The sequence below is a fragment of the Leucopleurus acutus genome (genome assembly GCF_964270905.1).
Source record: "Leucopleurus acutus genome assembly, chromosome: 3".
In the NCBI taxonomy this organism is placed as follows: Eukaryota; Metazoa; Chordata; class Mammalia; order Artiodactyla; family Delphinidae; genus Leucopleurus; species Leucopleurus acutus.
This window is the reverse complement of record NC_139145.1, coordinates 74,391,230-74,416,219: the sequence shown is the minus strand read 5'-3', so window position 1 is coordinate 74,416,219 and position 24,990 is coordinate 74,391,230. Positions and strand designations below refer to the sequence as shown.

At 37.7% G+C, this 24,990-nt stretch overlaps 1 protein-coding gene across 8 annotated transcripts in view; it reads left to right on the top strand.

Moving 5' to 3' along the window:
• Positions 1–3,859: 3,859 nt before the first annotated feature.
• CSNK1G3 (casein kinase 1 gamma 3) overlaps positions 3,860–24,990 on the top strand; it is a 130,623-nt gene continuing 109,492 nt past the window's right edge. For all 8 annotated transcript variants that reach the window (XM_082837211.1, XM_082837210.1, XM_082837218.1 and 5 more), the window contains exon 1: positions 3,860–4,160. The gene's annotated coding sequence lies outside the window, so the exon portion shown is untranslated. The remainder of the gene's footprint in view (positions 4,161–24,990) is intronic.

Genomic DNA, 24,990 nt, shown 5'->3' with positions numbered 1-24,990 from the left:
TTTAACAGGTTATCACTTATATCATCTTGGGCAAGTCAGTTCATCACTTTGAGACCATCCTTCCACTTTCCTAACAGGGAAAAAATAATAATGGCTGCTATATTACTTCATAGGTTGTTGTCAGAATCAGACAGAATCATATAAATCAGAGTTTGTGCAAATGTTGGTTGTTACATTGTTAGTTGGGAAATATCCGCCTGTATTTAACTCAGCCAGATTGGCCACATAGTTAAGTGTAGATTAGTCTTTGGTGCTTATTTGTATTTTTAGGGTATTTCTTTTTCTTTTCTTTTCTTTTTTTTTTTTTTTGCGGTACGCGGGCCTCTTACTGCTGTGGCCTCTTCCGTTGCAGAGCACAGGCTCCGGATGCGCAGGCTCAGCGGCCATGGCTCACGGGCCCAGCCGCTCCACGGCATGAGGGATCTTCCCGGACCGGAGCGTGAAACCGTGTCCCCTGCATTGGCAGGCGGACTCTCAACCACTGCGCCACCAGGGAAGCCCTTAGGGTATTTCTTGACCAATCTGTGCAAAACAAGTTTGGCTTAGGAGAGTATTTTAATGGTATGAATGAGGGGTGGAGGGGAAAATGATTATAACACAAATCTATGTGTTAGTGCTCATAATCTTTAATGGTACCCTGGAAACTTGTATTTATCAAATTTCTCTTTTGACAAATGCTTTCTTTTCATGTCTTACAAGTGCTTTGCTTGAGAGAGAGATTGATAGGTATATTTTGCGGAAAGTAAAGCTGGTCATTTTTTCTTTTTTGGTAAGCAGCAAGATTTCAAGGGCTTCCCTGGTGGCGCAGTGGTTAAGAATCCATCTGCCAATGCAGGGGACACGGGTTTGAGCCCTGGTTCGGGAAGATCCCACATGCCGCGGAGCAACTAAACCTACGCACCACAACTACTGAGCCTGCGCTCTAGATCCCGCGAGCCACAACTACTGAAGCCTGTACACCTAGAGCCTGTGCTCTGCAACAAGAGAAGCCACCACAATGAGAAGCCTGCGCACTGCAACTAGAGAATGCCCGCACGAAGCAACGAAGACCCAGTGCAGCCAAAAATAAATTAAAAAAAAAATAAATTTATTTAAAAAAAAAAGATTTCAACTGGGAGAAAGAAATGGAATAGTTTTCCTGCTCTAATTGAAGGTCTTATTCCTACAGTCTCTCCACTCTGTTTGTATGGGTGTGTCTATGTGTGTACGTTGGCATGGCTGGGCAACCACAGTGAGTGTGCAGAAGGGTGAGAAGAAGAGAAATAGTAACAGAAGTAAAGAATCAAAAGATGTAAGGGAGATATTGGAACACTTATACTATCTCAGATATGCAATTAAAGGCACCCAGAAATTTTACTTTCTTTTTCTTCCCTTTTCAAATTCCCACTTGATAAATTGTTTTTTTCCTAAGGAATTCATGATAGTTTTAGACTGAAGTCATTTTGAAGTAATTCTCCCATCCCCGCTTGTTTTAATAGAAATATATTAGTAAAGCTTCTTTTGCTTTTATCTTGTTTTTCATAGTAATCATAACAGTTGTTGCATGCCCAAATGTTGGGACAAATATTTACTTATATCTATAGAGATATAAATTCAACAGAATAAAGTTCAGGGTGATAAAAAATATGACACTGCTTTGGGAAACATGAAAACATATTAATAGTATATAAACACTTGAAGAGTAGCAAATGCTAGGAAATATGGGGTGACACAAAAAATTAACTATATCTGATGTACAATATAGCAGATGGAAATTATGATCTGTCTGCTTATGTTGAGACATCACGCTACAGAACAAAGAGTTTTGATTGAGATGCAAGTAATTTGGTCTTTCCCTCTTTAACACAGGCTGTTTTCATATTGCCAGTTTTTTCCTTACAAGTTAATACAATGACATGAAATTTTATTGGCTTCCTACCTAGGTTACCTGCAGATTTTAATCTATAGGAGCGTCTAGGTCAAATTTTAACAAAAAGCAGCCTTTTCTGAGGTGTTTAAAAACATAAATGTTTATTCCTATCCATATATAATTTAAAAATGTGATTTGATGATCTATTTATAAACTTGTATTTCTTAAACATTTATCAGAACTTTGAGGGGTCAGTAGAGGTGTTCTTGATCTAAACTGAGGTTTTTGAGATGGAGAGTATAAAATGGTTTGTTGGTCATTGATGACAATAGTTAGAGTTCCCAGTATTGTAGACATTTCTTCTCCATTTAGTGAGATAGGGTTAACTTTGTTTCTTGTCTAGTTTCGGGTCCTGGGATATATCAGAAAAGTGGAGATGTCTTATTTATTAGGCAAATTATTCTCCATCCTGAGCATGCACAAATCTTCATTCCTTTTGAGTCTCTAACAGAAAGATGGTAGTGTGGTAAACAGAGAAGCAGTCCTTACTATCACTTTCCTCTAAGATGGGTGATACCAGTCACTTCATAACCTTCAGTTTGAGAAAGCATAAGAGTAGAGTTAAAAAAAGGCACTGTTGTATTACAAAAACAAAAACGGCATCTTTCCATACTAACTACCCCCTGCAGATTACACATCGACCCTATCATCAGTCTGCTAAAGTAGAAATGGAGAATGAGATAAATCCTCAATTATTTTAAAGTGCATTTGTTTCACTGGAGCCTTTCAAATTTTTCGTGTGTGTGTGTGAGAGAGAGAGAGAGAGAGAGAGAGAGAGAGAGAAAGAGAGAGAGAGAGAGAAAGAGAGAGAGGGAGAGAGAAGAGACTAAAGACTTCCTTGATGCAGCAAGTGTACTGAAAATATAAAAATGTTTGATAAATATTTAAACATAGCACCAGACTATGATTTTTCTTCATGCACACCTTTATGTCTGACTTTTGAAAGGTCTTTAGACACAATTTTTTAAAAATGATAGTTTCAGAGTCTTCTACAATGCCTTCATGGTGGGTCGATTTCCATATAGGTCTTCCATAGTAACATATCTTCATCCCAGTTAACCAACCATAAGAGAAAGAATGTAATCTTCTGCCTCCCCTCTGTGGGCAGAGTGGACAGTAGAGTCAGAAAACATCGGTTCCAATTTGTGTCTACAATTTGATGACTTGAGTGATGCTGGGCCTCTAGGAACTTTAGAAGGTTCACTAGAAAAACCGAGATAATAGCTACCACATTATATAGTCGAGAGGGTTACCTGAGCTCACAAACGAAGTTCTCTATAGACAGCAAACGGAATGCAAACGTGAGCCACACTTTATATTTCTAAGCAGCTGAATCCCTGATACAGCCCTGGATTTACAAGAAAGTGGGGGAAAATGTCAACCCAGTGAGGTCACTCCCTCTGGCCGGGCCCTAAAATTCTTTGGCACCTGAAGGGCTGTGCTCTGTACACTCGGAAAAGCCTCGGCACCCCGACTTGGCACAATGGCGCCCTTAGGCGCCTGCTCACTCAAGCAGCGGGGAACTTTTCGTAGCTCCTCTAAACCATGGGAGCGTTTTCGCCCAGCTCTCTCCACAGACCTCGCCAAACGTCTCCTCCCAAGGCCTCACCCAGGGAGACATCTCGCATCCACAATTACTCGACGCTCGCTACGCTCACCGCCGGTGCGGAGGTGGGGAGAAAGGCGTGACTTCGCTTTTATAAGCCTTGCCAGCCAATGAGCGTGCTGCCTCTCTTCCGGTCGGCGAGCCAACCAATCCGAGCAAGTCGGTGTAACCTTCGGCTCTACTCGGCTCTTTTCGCTGATGCGGGCAGCTCGAGTGGCCGCCGCCGCTAGAAAGACGCTTTCCTTTTTAATTTTTTTTCCAAGCGTTCACTTCCGGGTCCGGCGCCGATCCGGATGCCCGAGGCAGAAGGATGTTTGACCTCCGGATAAGCGAGGCGCCGCTGTGCATTCATTCCCAGCTGCATTGGTGGCGACAGCCGCGGCCCGGGCGGCGACTCTCCGGCCAGAGGCGGCGGTAGGACGCATCGGCAGTAGTGCGGCGACCGAGTCCGAGCTGCGTTATCTCCCTCGCTTGTTCCTTCCCCCCTACCTCGCTCGCTCCCTCCCTGCGTGCCTCGCTTTCCTCCTCCGGCCGCCGGCGGGTGCGATGTGCCGCCGCCGCTGCCCCAGCCGCCGCTGACTGACGGACCGGGGGGCGCCGCCCGCGCCCGGGACCGACCCGCCACTTGGCGGCCGCGCCTTTGAGGTAAAGCCCCGTTCGCGTTGGCGCCTGGCCGGGAGGCCCCGGCCCGGCGGCTGCCTCGGCGCGGCCGCGGCGCCTTCCTCCCCGGGTGGGGCTGGGCGGACTGGGGTCCCGGGCTGGGTGGGGTGGGGTGCGGCGGGGGCGGTGCCGCCGGCGGGGGCCCCGGGGAGGGGTGGGCGAGGACCCGGGCAGGCGGCGCGGAGGCGCGGGCTGGAGGCGGCCGCAGTCGTGGCCGGGGGGCGAGGGCGCCTTGGGCTCGCTGGGCAGGGAGGGGGCCGCGGGTGGCTGGCCGGGCTGGCCGCAGAAGTTGCCCGAGTGGTGCGGAGCGAGTGGGGACGGCGGGGAGGTGGGCGAGCTGGGAAAAGGCAGAGGCTTTTGGGGGGAGGGTTGAGAGGTCGGGAGTGCAGCCCCCAGCGCCCCGCGATTGTGTCCAGACAATTCCCTTTGGAGCGGGGATTTTAGGCAGGCCCTTCGGAGTGGGGATTTTAGGCAGGAGGGAGGGAGCCGTCTGTCGGCTGGAGGAGGTGTCAGGGGTCAGCATTCATTTCTGGGAGAAACTTCCCGATGGGGTATTTGTTTTAAGGGGGGGTAGGGATTTACCTATTCGATAGAGCTTTTGACTTAGCTCAGAACTTATCCAAGGCATTAGTCGGGGGCTCAAAATTACTCTGATGGTTACTGTTAGGGTGCTGCTTTGTTTGTTTCTCCCACTTGCAAAGGGGAAGTGACCCACAGGAGCGTCGGCTCTCTTGGTCCACAGCCCCCGCGTTTCTTTTCTGCGGGGTGGTGATGGAGATGTGTGTTTGCTCCTGGGGTGAGGGTAGTTAGGCCTGTGTTACGATCATTCCAGTTCTCCCAGGGAAGGAGGAAAAGTTAATGGGTGGGAGTGTGTGTGGGAGATGGCTACTGTTGCTACTCTGTGCGAATTAGTTTTAACTCTGTTGTAATGAGTACCAAGGCTGGTCAGCAAGTGACCCTTTTTTAACCTTTGGTTTTAGAACATCGACTTTAATTGGAGAATTAAAAACCTACTGATTTTTAATAAGTTAAGGAAAGAAGTTAGTACTTATTTCTTTTACGTTTGCAATTACTTCTTGTATAGGAATGACATTTGCCCACAGATAGTAAAAGAGGTTAAACTATATCTGAGTTAGAATACTTTTTAAAATTAAAAATATTAATTAGTAAAACCATGTATATATTTTTGAAGAATATTTGCTTTCCCTGTAAATAAGCAGATTGTGAAAGAAAAATATCACAGAAGTTATAAGATGTGAGGCCAGTTTAAGAAAACATTTCCCACCAAAAATCAGATCTGGTTTGTGACATTCTTAATAACTTTTTTGGCAGAGAGGAGTGGAGAGTTGTGTTTAGTGTATTTTGTAATTATTCCCAAACTTTGGTCCAACTGTATTCTGAGTTAAGATCAATTATTTTCTTATTTTATATACATTAGCCTTTATAGTTGCACAAAAGATGAAAATCATATTTATGGGAATTGGAAGAAAGGTGTAATAAGATAAATTGCGTGGCTTTGGTATAGATTTGTAGCAGAGTGTATAGACACTTTTGCATTCAGGGTGCTTGCATTTCTGAATAAGCCTCAGGTATAAGGAGTAAGTAGTTCTTATTAGAACGGGGGGACAGAAAGTTTAATTTTGATGTTGATATGTATGAGACTTTTGGGGGAATCTTGGAAAATGATTATCTTTTCTGATGGTTTATTGTGCTCACTGACCTCTTCTGCCATTCATCAACTTAAAAACTAATGCATTGTATAATTATTGACATTTTCATTGTTAGATTTGCAAGCATTAACTATTAACAAAATCTTCAGCACACAGAAGTCACTTATTCCTTCAAATAAAAGAACTAGGATTAGAACAAAGGAATAGTTTAGTTCAACCTGAACCTTTACTTTGTGTAGGGGACTTTTACTATGTGGTGAGGGTGGAAGAGTGATAGAAACATGAGGAGGACTAAGACCCAGGACTAAGACCTTTAAGGGAGAAGCAGACATACACAGAAATAATTGCAACACAGGACTCCTGTGGGGTTTATTAGAAATGTATGGAAGCATGCGTGTGTGTGTGTGTGTGTGTGTGTGTGTGTGTGTGTGAGTGTGATACCAATTTTGACTGGGGAATTATAAACGAGGTTAGAGCTGGTAATACTCCATTTGGGGCTTAAAATATTTTAATGGTCAAAATGGGTCAGTGTGTGTGTGGGGTGGTGTGGGTAGTTTTGTAGGTGAAGGGAGCAGTTGAGAACCGGCTTGCTGGTTTGCTATCATGGGGCCTGTTGAGCTGGACCTAAGGCTGCTGTGCCAGGAGGTCTCTGTGGGAATAGAAGCTGTAAAATTAGGTGGGGATCAGTCAGTCCATGGACATCTAGAATGCCTTGTATTTAAAAGTGAGTCAGTTTAAGGTATGAAGGTCCAAGTGTATAGATTCTATGCTGATAGCAAGTAGGTAGGCAAATAAGGCTAGTAAGTTTAAAGGAAACAAATTAGAATAGTCAGTTTGTTATCATTCATGCTAATGGAGGAAAGCAGAAGAGTATGTAATCGAAAACAGTTCCTGCATGGTTTTGTCATATTTCTTTGCTTGCCTTTGGATATGAGTGTGTGGTAACCTGGTAATTGGTTTTATATGAAATAAATCTAGATTTTAAACATATGACTTGGGAAGAAATGGGAATCTTTTCCTTTTCTTCTCTGGGTGCCCTCTGTAATCCCCTTCATGCTGGGAATAGACCATCGTTCTGGTGTGGTTTATTGGTTCAGATTTTTTCAGAATGGAACAAGTAGTTGTTTAGTTTCAAAGGGCTTTCCAAAAGGATGTATCAAACTAAATAGTGGGAATCTGAAACAATAAATAACAAAATACAGGTCATTGGATAGTTATATTATTGTTAATACACTTTAAGGTGAGATTTGCTATGGATAAAGTGAAATGTGAAGAATCTACATAGGAAGAGAATTGACTATACCAGTAAGATGACAACATGAGAGACTTCCACAGTTATGGATAAATATATACAGGGTTTTTAGTCATCTTAAATATTGACGACTCTAAAAAAATTTAATCCCAAACTTAATCATTATCAAAGGAGTGCTTAGAAAAATATCACCCTTATGACGCCATTGTTTAATCATCTAGTCATGTAACAGGGGAGATTGTTCGATAGTTTTTTACTGACTATTCCCCTCTTAGTGTTCAATAAGGATTTACATTATAACTGAATTTGTATCTTGAACCTCCCGATAATAACAATACCTATTACAATTTATTAAGTGCCCACTTGGTCTGAGGACCATAAATGATAACTGTTAAGATGACTCTGTGAGTTAGGTGGTGTAAGCCTTGCCTTTGACAGTAGGAGGCAGAGTTTTCTAGAATTTAAGCAACCTGTTTAAGATATATCTTGGAAGTAGCAGAGTGCATATTTAAATCTTTTTCTTTTTTTTTCCTGACTTCACAGTCTTAGACCAATGATGTCTTCTCTAATCTTCCATATTCTTCCTTTTTGTCTTTTCTCATGCAGTTGGCACTTAGTGGTATTGATTGATGTTGTTAGTATGTGTTTGGGTGTTTGTTCTTTAAGATATAATTTCTTTGGAAATGGCGGTTTTGGGATATCTGTAGTTCTCTACTAGTAGTGACTCTCTAGGAGCAGAAGATACGGTTCTAGTAACATAAGCTACCTCAGTATCATTTTTGTGCTGATCTGTAGGAAAGAACCATACATGAGGTTGTTAATGTGTGGAAATCAAGTGTGTATTGTCTATTAATGTGAAGTGACTTTGGAGAGCCTCTGAACTAGTCAGAAAACATGGAATGGGACAGATAATCGGGGATAGGTAAGTTTTAGAGACACAGAGGAGACTCCTGTTAGCCATGTTTTTTCTAACTCCCTTCTCAAAGCTGAGATTTAGGAACTATAAATGTTTGGGTTTCCTTCTATAATGGGACCTATGGAAGGTGCATAGTGATTTGTTCTTAAACTCTCTTATATTATGTTCTCTCCTTCTACTCCCTGCCAATCATCCTAGTTCTGAGGAAGAATTCTTAACAGTGAACTTGAAGTACTTGTGTATTTGGTAGATAAGACACACATTTTGATCATTTTCTTTACTAATGATATATCACATAGTTATAATGTAATTAAATGAAAATCTATAGCTAAAACCAATGTCCACATGACTATATCATGTCCACATTTTTTATAGCGTTTACTGTAATTAGTAAAATCTCATGATGTATATACTCTTTTTCTTAAACACAAATTTCTAATGCTTTCTTCTTCAGTGAGGTAATGCAGATTTTAACTGTATTCAAATTTATTACATATATTTAGTTGATTTTGTGTTGAACTACTTTCCTTAGCTGATAGCTACGTTGGAAAAACAAGGGGGCGGGGAGAGGGTTTCTCTGCCATTATATTCTTCATCCCGATTGAGGAAATTCATATAAAGTGCCATGATGTGATGCCTGGCACATAGCAGGCACTATGCAGATATTCTCTTAAATTTAGGAGTTGCTGATATATATGAGTTGTCAGAGTGTTGATTGGTGCGTAGAATGAGCAAAGACTTTTGGGGATAGCCTATTACAGGAGAATCTCTGAGCTCACCTCTCTTTAACCCACTCAAAAGATTAAGTTATACTCTTCATTCATTTACTACTTGATGTCCATGCTACATTAAATGGCAGTAGACTACCCTCTAGTTTGTTCTTGAACTTTTATTCCCACCGGTTATTGTATACTGTGTATACCTACCAAGAATCATTTGTCTGTGTACCCAGCAAATTGTTAATGGCAGTTGTACTTGTTGTAATTACATAGTTTAATGAGATGTTATTCAGTGAACTATGAAGGCGAAAAGGTGTTTGTATGAGAGCCAGTGGCTGCTTTGGAAACAGGTGAGTAGCTGAAGTCACTTCCAGTTAAAATCGGTGTAGGTGAAATTAAATGACTAGGGAAAAAACCCTAAAAGTTGTAGATTTTGCAATAAGATGCTGCAATAAAATTGCTTATAAGTGTTTGTGAGATGTCTTTCCATGTTTAAGAAACTGGAAATCACAGGTGATGTACTATGGGTGTGGTTTTTGCAAGAAAGATAAAGTAGAACTATAATCCATGGACTCATGCTTGAAGGAAAGACCTTGGCCCTGCATTAAAAGACTGTCTTGTGGGCTTCCCTGGTGGTGTAGTGGTTGAGGGTCCGCCTGCCGATGCGGGGGACGTGGGTTCGTGCCCCGTTCCGGGAGGATCCCACGTGCCGCGGAGCGGCTGGGCCCGTGGGCCGTGGCCGCTGGGCCTGCGCGTCCGGAGCCTGTGCACCGCAACGGGAGAGGCCACAACAGTGAGAGGCCCGCGTACCGCAAAAAAAAAAAAAAAAAAAGACTGTCTTGTGATTGTATATTTTGGTGTTTTAGTTGCATTAAAATGCTTAAGGTAGATTCTTTTATGATTCCCCTTTTAAACTAAGTTATGAACTGTTGGTTAATAATAGTATATTAAAGGGGTATCTACTTCTAAAGTAACACCTAGTTTATAATCTCTCATAGAGATTTGTTTAACAGCATCCTCTTTTAAAAAAGAGAAATACTGGTATTCCTGAACATACAGTCATTCATATGTTAGGGGGAATTGTTTAATTATTAGGTCACATGGTTCCCACATGTTTCCTGATAGGATCCCTCGTCTGATTTCGTATGTTACCTTTCAGCTTTTATTACAGCATCAGGGTTGGAGAGAGCCTTCTTGTAATTCCACCATCTCCTCAACCTGAGTAGGGACTGCAGGAGTGAATTGGTAGAGGAAATTGTCCTTTGGAAGAGGAAATGCCATACCCAGGAGCAGTTGAGCTTGGTGCAAAGGGTGCTGGTCTAACAGCTTACAGTAACTACTTGCCTTTCTCGTCTAGCTCAGCCCAAAGGCAAAGGAAAGCTTATAGGTGTTGAAAAAGGAGGTCGAAGTTGGAGAAGGAAAGGTAGATGGGGTATACTCTTTATCTTGGTGTCACCACATTACAACACCTGAAATGCAGTAGCTGAAATGGAATGCTGAACTATGAAGGCAGGGTTAGTTTTTCAGAGCTTTGGTTAGCCTCTGTGAAATTTACTTGGCTCTGCTTTCCCATGTGTGTTGGATTCATCCTCAGACTGGTAGCAAGATCCTGGTGCACTGGCCAGGACATCTTTTGCGCAAGCCTACCAACATATTTTCCCCTTCATGTTTTATTGACCAGAATTAGGTCACGTACACTTCCAAACCAGTTATGACAAGGGGGACAGGGTTATCATAGTGAGTTTCTACCAATCAGGATATATACCCTTGCAACTGGCGATGGGGTCACATTTCCCTGAGTTACATGGTGGAGGGAGGATATTTTTAAAAATTGTGGGAAGGAGGAATATAGGGGAAACGGATGTTAGAGAGGCAATCAATAGTAACCACCACATCTACACATCTGCTTGTTTTAAGGAAGAAAATAAATAATGCATCTAAATGCACTTTGAACTTTAAAGTGTTGTACAAATGTAACGGATGAAAGATTAGAAGGCTGCTTCTATGTGACTATCTTAAATATGCTCAGGTATGAATATTTTAGGAACTGAAAACACTGCTAGTTTTCTTATTGACTAACTTTGAGTCAGTAAAATCAGTTAAAGATTATACTTTTTTTCATGGAACTCATAAAGCTATTTTAACTTTAAATTAAACATTTGTACTTGAAAACTTATTTAAATTTTTTCTGTGTTGCTACCCTCCTTCTTGGACAAAACTTGTCCACATCTTTGATCTCATCATATTTCTTTGTCATACCTGGAGGAGAATAGATGCCTTGAGGAAATTGGAATTTATCAGTCAGAGAAATGGTTTATTTTGAATCAAGGAATCTGATTGAGGTAGGAGGGAAAGGTGTTACATATCTTAAATACAGCAAAAAAATAAAAAATAAATAAAAATTGTGGGGGCTGGGGAGAATCACAGACTTTTAGAATTGAAATGAATTGTGGGAAGGTTGAGTGAAATGCTTAAGTCACACACCTGGTTGGTAGAACTCTCCTATCCTCATTGATAGTGTAGTGCTCTTTCTGACCAAAAAGTGGGAGGCCATGAAAAGTTTTGTCTACTTTGCAGTTTTGCTCAGGACCATGGGCTAGTTATGTAAAGCAGTCAGCCAAGTACCTTTAATACAGATATCTGGGTTCTCAGGGTTTGGAAATTTGTAGCCAGAGTTGGTGTGTGTGTGTGTCTGTGTGTGTACGTGTTTAAGTAAAACAAGCAAACAGACAAATCTTTTAATCTTCTCTCAAGCAGTCGACAAAAACAGCATGCATACACACACACAGACACACACACACACCCCCCCTGGACTGCTGAAACGAAAATGCAGAAGCAGAATGAGTGCTTGGAACAATTCATATATTTTTATTTTCAAGAAAGTTGTTATCTTAAAGATTTCTTTGTTTTCAGTATATGTAAAAGAAAATTGTGTGTGTATGTGTATGGGGACATATATGGAGATACATGTATGTATAAATACATAATTAATATACAGAATTAATTGTTGTAATTCTAATTGTTGCAGTGTTGTTATAAATATACAGAGTAAATCCATCCATCCCCTGGAAGGATATTTACGTTAATGACAGATATTTATAGATTTGGAATGATTTTTATTTTTATACTTTTTATACTTCTCTGTAGTGTTTGGATGTTCAGCTATGATTATGCATTATTTTTACCATTGGGAAAAAATATTACTTTTTTTTTTTTTTTGAGGGAAGAAAATAAAATTCTGGGGTGGAATGTTTTCTACCAACCTAGAATTTAACATATAATTCCGCTTTCATTGTATATTACCTTAAATAGAGTGTGCCTTGAATGCGCTGATACTTTGTAATAGTATTTATTTTAAAAATTGGACTTATTACAAATTATATATCTTAAAATTTTAAGTTGAGGGGCTTCCCTGGTGTTGCAGTGGTTGAGAGTCCGCCTGCCGATGCAGGGGACACGGGTTCGTGCCCCGGTCCGGGAAGATCCCACATGCCGCGGAGCGGCTGGGCCCGTGAGCCATGGCCGCTGAGCCTGCGCGTCCGGAGCCTGTGCTCCGCAACGGGAGAGGCCACAGCAGTGAGAGGCCCAAGTACCGCAAAAAAAAAAAAAAAAAAAAAAAAAAAAATTTAAGTTGTAATTGGCCGTATGATACCATTTGATACAAGTATATTTTATGAAAGTGGACTTCTGAATTTTTCTAATTATTAATTTGTTATCTATTTTTTTAACTTGTTTGGTTTTGACTTCAAGTGGTATACTTGGCAAGGTATCAGAGTATGATATATTGGAGTCAAAGTTATAGTCAGAGTTTCCTGTAGTAAAAAGGGAAGTGAAAATTTTTTTTTCCCTTACATCCAGTCTGTGTTATGTTTATTTTCTATTTCTGTGAAATACTTATTATATATTCTAGCAATGAATACTTTCAAATGGCAGGCAAATACAGTAGGTAATGTTATAGGGAGAGAAAATTCCCATAAGACTCTTCCACTAGTCTAACGGTGTATGTACACATGGCTATAAGGCCTTTTCATAAAATCCTAATTTGGTGTGCAAAAATAACCTAGTATTGTTTTGGAGGTGAAACTAGTAGGTATCAGTTGTTGATGACATTTGAAAAAGAAACTGGTATTTGTAGATGCATATTTTTGTAAAACATTATTTTATTTTCTCCTTTTGTTCCAAGGATCTGAAAACAACATGAACACCGCCACCCCCCCACCCCCCAAAAGAAGTGTAAATCTTAAAGATGTGGAATCTTGTAATGCCAGTTTTTATTTTAAAAAGTGGTAGATTATTTACTGAGCTCTTTTTCTATCATATGAGTGTCGGCATATTATGGCTAATATTTCTTTATATATTTGGGATTCTGAAAATGTTTGTAGTTAAATCAAAATGTAATCAGCTCTTTAAACGCATTCTCTTGAGTATTTTCTGATAGTCTGTTGGAAGTTGATAACTGGAATGTGTATTGTGTGTTTATTGTATATTGTTACTCTAAATACTCTACTAACGAAGGTTGTTTTTTGAAGGCTGATTGAAAAATAAAATTCTGAGCACTGGGAATGAGAATTTCAAATAAGTTAAAATAAATTTTACCATACCCACTTTAAAAAAAATCTTCCAACTGAAAATTAGTAAAATTTTTTCTGTGACAGAGTAAACGAGAGAACAAAATTGGGCAATTTTAATGACAGTGCTTTCAATCCTTGCTGTAGGGCTGGGAGTGCTAACTTACTAGTAGATGAGAAAAAAGGATTTGTGGAGAAGGCAGCTTGGACCAGTGGTTCTCAGCCCTGACTTCACATTAACATTTTCTGGGGAGCTTGAAAAAATTACAGATATTGGGATTCTTGAATCTGGGGATGGGGCCAAGGCATTGATCTATTTTAGGATTTCTACAGGTGATTCCAGTGCGCTTCAGGGTTGAAAATGACTGATTTCTCCTTCTTTTTATACACATCTCTTAGCTTTTTTTGAAAAAACGTCTTCCTTTTACTTTCAAATTCTCTTTTTAATCAGAGATGGAGGTGTGAAGATGAGATAGAAATGCATAGAAAATATATGCAAGAGGACCAGGTTAATGAAATGACTTCTCTTCAGGGTTTCATACTCAGAATGCTTAGTGAAGACACTATTTATTCCTTGTTCATTAGCAGCTTTTGAATAGTGTAGCACCAAAACTAGAAGTTTGGAAAATTTGTTAAAGGGAAATTTATCTAGAATAAATTAAGGTACCAATTCAGATGCCCCTAGAAATCTTAAGAAACCTAAGTGATGAAAGCAATCCTATCTTTAAAGTTAGTATAAGAATGTTGCTCATCAAAATTTGATTGGTTTTAGTTATCATATTTTATTAGTTATATTTATCATATTTGCAATATCATTGAGTTGTATTTTTCATGGAACGTAAGGATGGAAGGGGCCTTAATGGTTGTTTAGTATAACTGTACTTCTACCGCTTTACTCTCTTTATTTATTTATTTTTTTTTTGTGGTATGCGGGCCTCTCACTGTTGTGGCCTCTCCCGTTGTGGAGCACAGGCTCCGGACGCGCAGGCTCAGCGGCCATGGCTCACGGGCCCAGCCGCTCCATGGCATGTGGGATCTTCCCGGACCGGGGCACGAACCCGTGTCCCCTGCTTTGGCAGGCGGACTCTCAACCACTGCGCCACCAGGGAAGCCCTTTACTCTCTTTTATACCGTTGTTGATGAGGTACTGTCTCTGTTTTTCCCCTCGGTAGAAATAGTTTAGTAATTAAGTTATAGTATATTGTGCATGTAGTATATTGTTTATATTGTATGTAATCAGTAAATATATACATATAAATGCACTATGATAATAGGGTTTTATGATTATTGTGTCTTATCATTTATGGCAAATTAGGGTCCATGGTAACTTATTTGCTGCTGCTTCCTAGGTCAGGAACACTCTTACATTTTTCTTGTGACAACATAAGAGCAAGCCATTTTATGAGTTCAATGCATTAAATTCCATTCAATGAACATTTTTTGCATGGTGGCAAAATTGGATTTGCATTTCTTCTATAAATTTCAAGGGTTAGATTTCTGTAAACTGCCCTGATAGGAGAATTTGTGTTAGAGAAATTTAAGGGTGGATAGAGTGTAGAGGGCATATTATGTGTGAACCATTGGGAGACTTTTAGAATTATTTTGAGTTCATCAAACTACTACAATAAAAGCACATGATAAAGAGGTTACCAGTTACATTTTGCACATATAATTAGTAATAGAGTAATGGGTACTGTTCTATAGGACCACAATTCCTCATCAACAATTCTGACATCTAAAATGCTCTGAAAACCAAAATTCTTTTTTTGTATGTTTGGCACAAATTGGTTTTCTTCACAAAACCTGTTGTGAACTGTTTGTCTTTATTTCATGTATTTGTAGGTTTCACTGCAGAAATAGTAAATGTTTAATCATAGTGTGCTGTCCCAGACTTCTCTGTGCCATTACAGCTTTCTCTATGGGTGTTAAAAAGTATATGGTGTTTACACACTGTATCACCTGTCAGAAATGCCCTGAAAGGGCTTCCCTGCTGGCGCAGTGGTTGAGAGTCCGCCTGCTGATGCAGGGGACAAGGGTTCGTGCCCCGGTCCGGGAAAATCCCACGTGCCGCGGAGCGGCTGGGCCCGTGAGCCATGGCCGCTGAGCCTGCGCATCCGGAGCCTGTGTTCCGCAATGGGAGAGGCCACAACAGTGAGAGGCCCGCATACTGCAAAAAAAAAAAAAAAAAAAAAGCCCTGAAATTCTGAATTGCAAAATGTTTAACTGCAGGAGCTTTGGAAAAGGAACTGTGGAACTGCATTAATTTGCTTCTGCCATTTATTTCTTGATAGAAACTACTCAGCATCTTAGTCCTCTGAGATGGAGTTTGAGTAAGATCCTGGTAAATTTCTTTTGCTTTTTACTCTTGTAAATATGTATATACCAAGAGGCACTTTATTTTAATCTGTGTTTATTTCTTTAGCAGTTGAAAGTTTTTCTGGTTTTTTGATACTGGGTCTTGTGGGGCCCACTGTGGTCCCAGAAGCATTGTGTAATTAGGATTCTTGAGATGGAAAATGTTTAGGGTAACTTTGGCATAGCTGAGTATTCATCACACTCTCTTTAGTCCTTGGGGTTATGTAATTTTACCTCTGTACATGGTAACTTCATGCCACAACACCTGCAGGCAGCCCTCTTTTTACATATCTTGGCTTCCTTTTTCATAACAAAGAAGAGGTGTGGTTGCAGTGCCTCTATTTTAGTTTCCTTAAACTTCCTTAATTTGTTTTTAAGAGTTCACTGCAAAAACCTTTATACCTACTCAGGCTTCTTTTTTTTCCCCATCCTGTCTGTTTCTTTTTCTCTTTTTCTTTTCTTTATTACTTCCCTGCCCCCACCCCCTTTAAAATAATATTCCTCAGCCAGAGAAGTTCATACTTATGGTATTCTGTATCAGAAAAATGTTTGCTGGAAAGGTGACAGAAGTAAATCTGCATATTCTGGTATTTCTCTAAAGAGGACCTTTTGTAGGGGAGTGATTATTGTACTGCTTGTGCAGTGATAGTGTTCTGTGTATGTGGTTTTTGCTTTCTTTCCATCCTTAAATACTGAAGGGTAATGGGGTCGTGAGCACTGTGGTACATGTATTTTTGTGTTTACTAAGATTCCAGGCACTTTAAGGTATAGATCCTAATGGGAAATTTAGACCTTATGTGGTTAGGTTATGTGCACTTGCTATGTGCTCTGAAAGCACTATAATTCTCTTGTAGGACAAATTATACCTTGTATTATTGTTTGTTTAAGCTATGTGATGGCCGGGATTACAGTGGTCTTATTTGTATTTCCTGTGTTTGGTACATAATAGACCTCTAATGATTACTAATTTGTTGAATGAATAGATTAATCATTTCATCTTTATTAGGGAGAATTTTAACATGGAAGAACCTTGATTAAATGCCTCCTGAGGCACCATGCTCATCCCAAACCAATTTAGTTTGCATCATCACAGCTGTATGAGACAAATTTCAAACACATAAATTGGGCCTAATTTAAATAAAAGAATAAACACAAGCCTGTGACTTATTTACTCAGGCTTAAAAGTAGAGAAACACATTCTAGAAAGATTTCTGAAATGAAATGCATTCATGGGCTATGAATTTAGTTAGAGGAAATATTCTATTTTTTTGAGCATTTCAGTTAATTGTGATTGTATTGTAAGATATTTTTTATATTAAAGTTTTTCTTTTTTCTGTTTCTAACGCAGCAAAATTCATTCCCCCTCACAATCAAATTAGAAAACAATTTCATCACCTTAAAATATTCCCTCATGCTGCTCCTTTGTAGCCAACCCCTTTTCCCACTCTGGCCCCTAACAACCACTACTCTATCTTATAATTTTGCCAGATATCATATAACTTATAGGAATAATGAATCATGAATATAATATAAATTATAGGAATCATGTGGTATGTAGCCTTTTGAATCTGTCTTCTTCCACTGTGCAGAATGCATTTGAGATTAATCCATGTTGTAGTGTGTATCAGTACTTTTTTTTTTTGCTGAGCAGTATTCCATTATATGGATGTACTTCAGCATGTTTATCCATTCACCAGTTGAAGTATTTGTTTCTAGTTTTTGTGATAATGAATAAAGCTGCCACAAACCTTTGGGTGCAGTTTTTGTTTTGTGTGTGAATCTGAGTTTTCATTTCTCTTGGGGAAGTTTTTAGGGGAATTGTTAGATCATATGGCAAGTGTGTGTTTAACTTTATAACAAACTGTCAAACTGTTTTCTAAAGCAGCTGTACCATTTTGCATTCCCACCAGTAATGTGGGAGAGTTCTAGTAATAAGCAGTTTGTAAAATTTAAATTGGCTCTATTGAATTACTTTTTAGTAATTCGTTGGTTTGATTGCACAGCAGACTATCTTGACAATAATATTAGTTCTGAACATGATATTTTTATAGCTGTAGATCTGTCAGACAGAGATGTAATTTAGGGGAGCCTCACTTTTCAGTGAACGCAGTCTTCCATATGCTTTGGAACTGTTCTTTCTTGCTGATCATGCAGCCCTGAGCTTTGTAAGAAAAACTAGGCCTAACTAACCCTGGTTCATATTGGGGATTCAGGTGCCTTTGGATCAATTCTGTGTTATCTGTCTTCAGGTTTACAGCACTTACTTTGGATTCTTGTCATTTGGACTGGGCAGAAGGAAATCCTTCCTGTGGAGAAGTGGTTGGACTTTCAGCTTATTTTTGTCACCTGTTGTGTGTTTCATTCCAGTTTTGTAGAAGTCAACTTGCTTATTCATGGTTTACTGTCAATCATACTATTCAGTCCTTTCTATGTTGAGAGTTGACAATATTAGCTTCATAACTGAAATTTCCAAATGCTAATACCCTTGAATGACTGTTTTAAGTCTGTGGCCTTTGCGTATACTAGACTGTTGTTTGTAATTATGTATTTTTATAAATTAGGAAATAAGCATTGTAGTTAAGAAGAAAGGATATAACTTTGTTATGAGAACCATGCATGAAACAGCTACTGAGGTTCCTGAAGTATTTTCTCATTTATCTGGCATTATTAGGGAACAACCTGTTAGATACATTAGGACCTTGAATTTATACTTAAATATTTTCTTATTTAAATTTTTTTAAATGGTAAACTTTACAGGGTAGTACTGTTTTCTCAGTGTTTTCTAAACATACCAGATCTTGCTGATGCAGGGCTCTCATTCTGAACATCAGTTATAAAGTATGCTATTATGCATAGATGTCTATGAATTTATTGAAGTCTATAAGGTTGTTTTCTGCCTGTTCTCTCATGTTTTTACTGTTCACCTCATATTTTCTCTTTTGATTTCCAGTGTAAACTTGTTAGAATTATATTAAAATTAAAATGGAGTTTAGGGGCTCTTATTTAATGAACAGAATATGCATTTTGTGACCTCCTTTAGTGAATTTATTTCTTCTGATTCATAGCTCTTGGAAAGTTGAAATTACAGTATAAATGACCTTTGATTTGTGAGGTGTTATTCCACTTGCTTGTAGTATCTCTCAGACCTATAAATTGCTGCCTGCCCGCCCATACCTTTTTCTTTCCTCCTTTATTTGGAAAAGAGATGATCATATAAATTAACATTCTTAAATTTTTAAGAGAGTTCATTTGTTCATTCATTCATTTACTTGTTTCTTCAACAAAGTTTTAACCAGTGTCTGCTGTGTGCTATGTATTATAACAGATAATGGGGAGACAGAGTCAAATAAATTATGATCCCTGTCCTTGAGGACATCAGATTAAAAAATGGGCTATCTTAAAATTAAAGAGTAAAAGCATTGTCCCCTGTCTTCCCTGTAAATTGGTTGTGAGATGTAGAGATTTGATCAGATTCAGTTTCAATTTTTTTCTTCCATCAGGAAGATCAAAGGTTGTTTTTTCTTTTTGTGATGTTAGTGGCAATTGATGATCCTTGCCTAGTTCCATTAATTCCTTAGGAGTTGCATAATGATGAGATTTGAATTCTGTCATTTCTTACTTTATTAGACTGGAATACATTTAAAGAAAAAATTTCCCTTCATCGATTAGCGTTGATTGGTATTATTCCCAGATTCTATATTTGCACATTTGTCTACTTGCTAAAATTTATTTGTAACCCCTGAATCAGTATCCCTTGTGCTTTGCCATTCATGAGCTTGGGTAGAGTGGCAAAAACTTTGAGTCACTGGAGGGGCATGTTCCCAGCTGAAGTCAAACTAGGTGTTCTGCTGTCTTGTTTTGCTTTTAAGGCCTATTTAGTGCTTTTGCGGTGATTTTACTGTTTAAATTGGCCCCCAAATGTAGTGCTGCACTGCTGCCTAGTGTTCCTAAACCCAAAAAGGCTGTGATATGCCCTATGGAGAAAATACATTAGATGAGCTTAGTTCAGGCATGAGTTACAGTGCTGTTGGCTGTGAGTTCAGTGTTAATGACTCAACAATATGCAGCTGACCCTTGAACAACAGGGATATGAAGCATGTGGGTCCACTAATATACTGGGATTATATTCATTATTAGTACTACAGTACTATACGATGTCCAGTTGGTTGAATCTGCAGGTGCGGAACCACGGATCGGGTGAGGGAGGGACTGTGTATATGGAGGGTCACCCACGAGTTATATGTGAATTTTCAACTGCGTGAAGGGTAGGTGCCCCACTCCTGTGTTGTTCAAAGGTCAGCTGTATATTAAATAAGTTGTCTTTAAACAGAATCACACATAAAACAAGGATATGTATTGATCAGTTGATGAAAATGTTATGACCAGAGGATTGTAGGAACCTAACCCTGTATTTTTCGTAGGAGCAATGGTTCAGTGTTTTCAACCTTTATAAAACGTTAACTACTGTGAATCAACTGTTTTTGGTTTTGCTGAGGTACAGAAGAATATCCTTTTTTAACTGATGTAAAAAATATACAACAGAAAGTTGTAAGTCATGGAAGTAGAGAGTCATTAAGAGGCTTGGTGAGACCTTTTCTGGGGAAGTTCATTGCTTCTTGGGTCATTTCTGTGCCTGGTACAGGGTAAATACTCAATAAATATTTGTTGGATGTAAGTAAGTGCCGCCAAATAGAACATGATTTTCCTTGAAAGCTTGGAGTTTAAATTTAATATCATTCCTGTGATTGGGATTTGCAGTCAAGTTTGTGCTTAGAGGTAGTGAGATACCTACTCTTAGAGATTGATATTGGGAATATTTCAGTAATGTAAATTTAGTATGATGTCTACTTGATTTTTGATTTCCATCACGTAGGAGATGAGGGTGATCTATTCTTCTCTCGTATTTATAATAAGTGCTTAAGGGGCTGGACATTTTCAAATTAAACATTCCCTTCTCTTCCAAATATTGAGACTCATTAGCTATGATAATGGACATTACCAATGGGAGTATAAAGTCACCTGGAAATTGAAAAGAGGAGGCACAAAAAGACATTTTGAGGACCAATGAAACAGTCATATCCTAGTTACTAGAGAATAGTCAGACCTGGATAATTAGAAAATTTACTTAATTAGACTTTCAGTAATATTTGTATATGTTAAGAAAGTTTAGCTTTTAATACAATTTCCTATATAAAATTGACTTAGTTATAACTGATTATAATATGGTATGTTTTGCTATTCCTTTGCTATTATGTATTATACAGTAGCTTTCAAACTTAGAAATATTTTTGACTACAACTCATTGAAATACATTTACCACAACTTACAGAAATATATTTTACATTGTGACCTAGTGATACTTATGTATTCATATAAAGAACCCAAACACAATCTCACTAAACACACTGTTCTTACTACATTTATGCACTCCATTTTCTTTCTTTTTTTGATACTATTTTATTTAAAAAACTGTTGCTTAAGACCCATTAAGTTGGTTTACAGACTCAATAATGGGTCATAGTCCACGTGTTGGAGAACAACACTGCTTTCTTAGTAGGAATATACAAGGGACATCACTGAAATCAGGTTTCAAAAATGTAAAGTGTTGTAGATGATAGTTACTAAACATTTCTGAGACAAAATAAGTTTCCCTAGTATGTAATTAGAAAAATTGATCTCCATTTTTGACATTACAGTTAATGATTTAGCTTTTAAAAATAAGTGTTTAGCCTTTTCTTAGACAACCAGAGTTGAGCTCATGCCAGAAACCAGTAACTGGGACACTTGCTGCTGATAGAAGCATGTGATGTAACGGCTAGCCATCACATCACAAATATCCTTACTCATTTAAATTTTGGAGAAGCTTGTAGACATGTAGTGTCATTTTTATAGAGACTGCATAAGGCATTTGAAACACCGAATGGCTCATTTAGTGTATTAAAAATGTATTTTTAAATTTAAGATAACAAAGCAGTGAGAAATCAATGCTGAGGCAAGTAACTTGTGAAAAAAATTAATTAAAAAATTTTCATTCCTTGTGATTTTCTATTTACAAAGGACACTGAATAGCATGCTGAACATGAAAAGATACCTATAGAAACTTTTAATATCACAGGTACATGAAACAATTCTATATTGATTGCAATAATATTTTGGAAGATAGGTAGAGTACTAATAATTATTTTAAAAAATTTAGAACTGCTCATTAATGTTTACTTGAAAGCTTTAGCTAGCTGTGGTGGAGGTAGAACATACATACTAATATGTTCTCAGACTACTTTGATTTATCTAGTTGCAACTTCAAGGAGGTCAGTTGGCTCTGTAATGTCCTAAATTATTGGGCCACGCAGATTAGAGAATCTGATTTTCTGTTTTCTGTTTTGAAGATTCATCAGTGATCATCAAATTAGAAGTATGCCTGTGGCCTACATTTCTACTCATGTATAATCAGATTATATCTAATGTTTTCTGTATTTAGCAGCTCATTTTTATCTTTATTAGTGGATGATACTCCATCAAAATTGTAATTGTTTATGAAAGCAAAGTAATTGATTACTTTAGATAGGATAGATGAATAGATTATTCATCTATTCTCGAGGATAATTTGAAAATTCATCCTTTTGATCAATTATGTCTTTTTAATATAGATATTTAAGTAAGTCAGTGTGCTGAGAATTATGATAGAATCAAACATAATTTAAAATATTTTGTTACCATTTGTGTGCATTCATGTCAGTTTAATCACATTAAATACATGTTTATTCTTTTTGGTTGTGTATAATGTTTAAGGTTTCAGTTAAAGAGGTAATATCTCTTATAAAAATTAAAATATCCTTAAGCCCTGTAAATCACTACTTTGTGTTATAAGAAATTGTAAGCCAGGCATATTTGTATGAAACTGTCTTTTCTCAATAGTTTTTATTTCTATGGTTGTCTAATTTTTAAGTTTTCAAGCTGTATTTTTCTATTCTCTTCCTTGTAATTTTTGAATTTAAAGCTTCTGAGAGAAATTTTCAGTTATTACTATTGACTGAATCTGTAGATATAATACAATACTAAGATTAATTGTGGGCTTTTTATCAACTGGTATAATTTTCATGGACACTCTGAATCTTACCTACTCATATTTCTGTTTTTGCTTCTCTACTAGAAAGTGGAAAAATTAAGTATGGGTGCTGAACTGCATGTTATCCATTTCCTGTTAGTATTACATAGTTTTATTTCTAATATTATTTTACTTCCCTCCTGATTTCTTTACTTAAAACTGTTCTCAGTCTTTTGGTAGTGTGTGTGTATTGTAAACTGCCCTATATACTTTTCTATAACAAGATTGGCTTTTAAATTAAGTACAGATGTTATTTAATTTTAGGATACATTGTTTCTAAGAATATATTTATAAAGTAATACAGTGAGAAAATAACAGTTTACTTTTCAGTGGTTCTTAACTTTTTTAGCGTCATACAATCTGTTGAAAGCTATGGATTCTCTCTTAAGAAAATGCTTAGGAGGTCCATGGATTTCAGGTTAAGAACTCTATACCTGTCTTTAGTATTGGTGGACTCTGTTATCATGCAAAGCAAAAGTAGGGCAAATCAAATCAAAACAAAAACTATAGTTCATGGAAGTGCTTAATACTTTACTATTCAATTATTTGAAATATTCTTATCAAGTTTTGACAGTATTTTTTAGTTATTTATTTTAGGGTGAAAGTTACCTGTTCGTAGTAGAGTTAATCTTTTTATTAAGTTAATGCTTATATATGGTAGAATATTAAAATAATACAGAAATAGTCTCTTGCCTCATGTCTTTGAATTTTTCAGTAGATGAAACCACTTTTTTTTTCCTTGAGGAAATATTAAAAGCCTGTCATTAGATGATAAAAGAAGAAAAGAACACTACTTTGAATAGGACCATTTAATCAGGATCCTAGATAGAAGAAAATTTGATGTTTAAAGGATGGGTCATTTTGATATTTTTCAGAGTACTCTAAAGTGAAAAGGAATTTATTGTTTTCACAAACTTTAATATTTAAGTATATAGATTGTAAACTCTCCCGTGTCTAGTTCTAGATTCCTTCCTCTCTCCCAAACTCCATATCTAAACTGTCTCTAAGACTGAGCATGTTTGAAACCACTTTTAATTACTTCACTTTTAAATGCTTCAGGTGGTTACTAACATAACTTAAAATAAGGTGCATACAGTGTTCTCTTTGATTCTGTGTCAAGTTTTGCATTCTTTTTTTAAAACTAATTTTAACTTTATTTTTCCAGCTTTTTTGAGGCAAATAAAATTGTATCTATTAAAAGTGTACACTGTGATGTTTTGGTGTATGTATGCATTGTGAAATCATTATCAATATCAAGTTAATTAACACATCCATTATGTCACATGGTTACCTTTTTTCCCCCCCATGGTTAGAACAGTTAAGATCTACTCTGTTAGCAAACTTAAAGTATACAATACAGTATTATTTACTATAGTCATCAGGCCAAACATTAGATCCTCAGAACTTATTTTTTATAACTGAATGTTTGTATCCTTTGATCAGCATCTTCCATTTCTCCCAGCCCCTGGCAACCACCCTTCTACTCCCTGTTTCTATGAGTTTGACTTTTTTGTTTTTTTTTTTATGATTCCAGAAACAAGTGATGCCATACAGTATCTTGTCTTTCTCTGGCTTATTTCACTTAGCATAATGCCTTCCAGGTTCATCCATGTTATTACAGTGGCAGGACTTCCTTTTTTTTATGACTGAATAATATTCCATTGAATAGACCATATTGTCTTTATCCATTCATCCTTTTTCATCATTGCTTTGGCTATTTGGGGTCTTTTGTGTTTCTATCTGAATTTTTTTCTATTTCTGTGGGAAAAAAGCCATTGGAGTTTTAAGGATTTCATTGAATCTGTTGATCACTTCTGGTAATATAGACATTTTAACAATATTAGGTCGTCGAATACAAGAACGTGGGATATCTTTTGATGTAGTTGTGCCTTTTTCAGTTTCTTTCATTAATATCTTACAGTTTTGAATGTAAAGGTCTTTCACTCTTTGATTAACTTTATTCCTAAGTATTTTATTCTTTTTCATAAGATTGTAAATGGGATGGCTTTCATAATTTCTCTTTCAGAGAATTCATTGTTAGCGTATGGAAATGCGACTGAGTTTTGTATGTTGATTGTGTATCCTATAACCTTTACTGAATTTGTGTATTATATCTAATAGCTTTTTGGTAGAGTCTTTGGAAACATATTGTACCAAAACTTACGGGATGAAGCAAAAGCAGTTCCAAGAGGGACATTTATAGCAATATATGCCTACATTAAGAAAAAAA